Below are 4,153 nucleotides of genomic sequence, written 5' to 3'. Positions count from 1 at the left end.
GGGTACTTGTTTCCTAGCACGGCACCCACTAAGCAAATTGCTTTGCGAGCGATTCTGCATAAGAAAATCAAATTGCATCACATGCAGTTTTTGCGTGCGATGCGATTTTCCTATGTAATTTATTCACTGCTCTTTTTTGCCACGGGCGGTGCGATTGCACCGCAAAATCGCATGCGGACGCATGCGATTTTACAGGGTGCGATGTCATTTACTTTACTATACACTTATATGAGATGCACTGAGATTGAGCCACCCCTCACTATCCATGCCACCCCGAAGCGTGGCAATCGGCATCGGAACGCGGCCTCCCGACCTTTTCATACCCCCACTATCCACGTCGGCGTGGAGTTGAATTTATATAGTGTGGCTTCTGCCGCCGCTCGCCACGCTTCGGGGTGGCGTGGACAGTGGGGGGTCAGTAAAACCTCATTGTATGTCATACAAGTGTATAGCTAATGGCATGGCACCCTATAAAATCGTATGCAATTTTGCGGGAGGTGCGATGCAATGTGATCCCCTGGGGCCAACAGATTAGTGAATAAATTACATTAAAAAAGCGCATCACATGGCACTCAAATGGCCCATGCGATGCAATTTCGGTACAGTAGCATACGTAAGAAAACTGGGTGCCCTGCTAGGAAACAAGTACCTTTGTTGTATAAAACTCCTGAGCTTGAAAAAAACTCAGGAGCCCAAGGTGTGCTCCCTACCACCAGTGCTGTGCCTAAACATGTGCAAAGGGGGCCGTGCGATCGAATTGGGCCATCTCCCGAAGGAGACGGGCCCCGTTTTTCCCCTAACCCCTCTCAACCATAAGGCTGAAGAGGGGAAAATAGGGAACGGTGGGTCCTCTTCGCCGAAGCTTAGAGAGACCCTCATTCCTCAACCCCCGGAAGGGTTAGGATGGTGGGTCCTCCGCACCCGAAGGTTTGGAGAGACCCTCAGTAGACTTCCCTCCGCCTTGCGGCTCGGGGTCATCCTCAGGGGACCGAAGCTCTCCCCAAAAGGCGAGAGCTTCGGCACATTGGGGAAATGGAAGGCCCGAAAGGGTCAACCACACAACCCAAAAAAAGTGACACACTACAGAAAACAGAAAACGTGTAAAAGTGCACGAACGTGAAGAGAGGAAAATAAATATATAATAAAGAGGACCCCAGCCAGAAGGCCGGGGTGGGGGTGTGAAAAAATGTCTTACCCCATCCAAAAGGACGAGGTAAGGACGTGCAGCCTAACCTAAGGGGAAGTGCGCAGTGCAAGTGCTTACTTGTGCAAGGTGATTTTTGGGATCACCTGTGCAGGTTCAGCACCCCCGAGTTTCCCCGGGGGCACAGTGCAGCCTCGGGCCCTAGGCAGCCGACCGATCAGCGTCCAACCAAGTGTTTCTCTGCTCCCATCGTAGGGCACTTTCCAGCCCCTGGCATGGGAATGGGTACTCCACTGGGCTTTTCGACTGACTCCCTTAGGGGCTGCGACCCCCTCGGAAGAGCAATCTACTCAGTCTCAGTGTTTCTCCGATCCCAAGGTTAAGGTACTAAGCTGGGCCTTTCGCGGTCTTCCCATCAGAGGCTACGAACCTCTGGAACAGGAGCCATCTACTCAGTAGCAGCCTTTCTCCGCTCCTTGGGAATGGATACTAGACTGAGCCTTTCACTGTCTCATCCTTCGGGGGCTACGAACCCCGTCAAGAGAGTCAAACTACTAGGCCCAGTGTTTCTCCCCCCTCTCACCAGTGGGTTTACGGAAACAACACCTCCTACCACTGGCAGAGGTGAAGGTACTCAGCCAGACTTTTCACCACTCCCAGGCAAAAAAGAGGGGTCCCACACCCTCCGCCCATCAGAGCAGCTACTCAGTCCAGCCTTTTTTCTATTCTCTGCCAGAGGCCAGTCCATACCCACTGATAAGAACAGATACTACACTTGATCTTAGCCAAAAGGCCGAGAAGCGATATTGTATAAAACTCCTTTCACACTGCCCTCGAACCTGATTTATTGCTGGGTTGATGATATGTCGATCCAGACAGAGGTGCAGTGTTAAAACACCAAAGCTTATAACCCGGGTCGACCGTCCTGGCAATAAAACAGAGATTATAATTTATAATTGGGGATCCGAGTTTCATGTTAAAACTCTGAAAGAGTGGTCAAGATCCCTGATCTGATCCGGTTTTGCTATATGAAAGGGGTATCAGTCTACTTGTATGCATACACTAGAGTAATTATGTATGTACATTGTATGCTAATGTCTTCTGTGAACATTTATTATAAACAAATATAATTATTTTTGTTTATGTCCATTACAGTATAAAATCCTTAACATACAAGCGTGTACACATACACCAGGCCACTATCAATGTCTATATAAGATTACACCGATGGATAATAAGTGAAGTGCGCAGTTACGTACTGTGTCCGTAAACCTATAACCTTTTGTTCCTAGCTACGGGCAAACAAAGCGTAGCGAATCTTGTCTGTGTATAAGACACTCTATACCAATACCGTTCAAGCGGTTTCTCTTCGCAGTACTTAGTACTCAAATGTAAGTACAAAATCAGGTATTATTTCCCTTTTAAACCTTTCCGCTTATTGCGAATAAAAGCCAAGATTATGTATATATTCCGGAACAAGGGGATAAAGTCCCTGTACCATATATTTCTGTCCCTAACATACAACAGGGGGTTACAGAGATATAGAAGCAGATAACAAGATATACAGACTAATATACAATACAAAATAGGTTCTAAACTAACAGGGGAAAAACAACAGATATAAATACAATCAGCCACAATACAGTATTCACATACAGGAAGGCAACAGTTACTGTCTCATCAAAAGCGCTGGCGCAAACCCGGTCCGAGCTCCCTATATTCTGTCCAGAATATAGTCCAGGAAGAAGAAGCACAGTAAGAGTGAGTTTAGGTTGTGCTTAACCTCTTATAGTGTCCAGGTAGAGGGAGCAGTGAGGGTCTTCATTGGTCAAAGGATCAGATGTCGCTTCTCTTGGATTGGTGCAGGGGAATGCAGCTCGGTCTTTGTCTTAAGGCATCATCATAGGGGTCATAACTCAAGCTGTGAAACCTGTTACATCCGGATCTTCCAGTTACACTGTCCTCCTGGTAAAATGACCATGAAATATGTAATTGTTCCATAACTTTTGGCTGTTACAAGTTGCAAACTTTATACCAGAACCGGAGCGCTGCGCATGAGAGATGGAACACACAGATGCGAAATATGTACAAGAAAGATCGTGTTTTACCATTTAAGCTATGTGCTGCGGATTAAAACCCTTTATCTATATTTTATTAGTATGTAAGTGTGGAATATGAATTTATGTGTAATAGTATGGCTGCGCACGGGGTTCGCAGTAATATTTCACCTGATTCCTATACTCCATTTACGTAACTCTGCGAACCAAGATGGCGGCCAGACCATTCTATTGTGGTGTGTATGAAACGCGACCTCGACATCACCTTCAGGTGTTTAGGAGGTCAGACTTATATTTGAACAATTTTTTTGTGCAAAACATCTTTATTAGGTTACAACAATAGGGTAAATAAGGAATACACGTAGGAGGAATTAGAAAACACTACAACATCACAATAATGATGATTAACATAACACTCTTGATAGGAAGATTTAAAAAAATGGGGGAAAAGAACAGAAACTGGAAAGGGGAAGAACATGCAGATGAAAGGACAGAAAGAGAGAACAAGTGAGGAAAAAAATTAAATATGAAAGAAGGAAAGAAAGAGAATAGCTCCTGATAAGAAAATGTAATTATTAAAAAAAAAATGCAAATGATACTATGCCACAACCAGAAAACACATGTGTCAAAAAAAAAAGTGAAAGACTCAGTGCTTCGAGCCCTGTAGAATAAGTTCTCAGCATTTGATTAAAGGTATGGATAATGTGACTGGATGTTGGGATGGGTGTGGTGACAACTATTATTTTTGTGCAGCACAGTGGGCATATTAGGGGAGTGAAAAAAGCGAAGAGATACTCTGCGCACTTATCTACACTATATTGGTGTCATTTTATGTATGTATATAAAATTTTATATAGTCGTTTTGTGACTGCCCTATGTCTCACCCACAGCAGCATTGTCCTGTGGAGGGGGGGGGGGGGGGGGGGGGAGTGCTCTGCTTAGCGAGAGACAG

The 4,153-nt window shown here is 45.2% G+C and overlaps 1 pseudogene; it reads right to left on the bottom strand.

The window, feature by feature from the left end:
* Positions 1-1,812: 1,812 nt before the first annotated feature.
* Positions 1,813-1,949, bottom strand: LOC146012743 (U2 spliceosomal RNA; annotated as a pseudogene).
* Positions 1,950-4,153: the final 2,204 nt, after the last annotated feature.

This window comes from Crinia signifera, chromosome 6 (assembly GCF_055691185.1).
Source record: "Crinia signifera chromosome 6, ASM5569118v1, whole genome shotgun sequence".
NCBI lineage: Eukaryota > Metazoa > Chordata > Amphibia > Anura > Myobatrachidae > Crinia > Crinia signifera.
The sequence above is the reverse complement of the archived record's forward strand: the minus strand, read 5'-3'. Positions and strand labels throughout refer to the sequence as shown.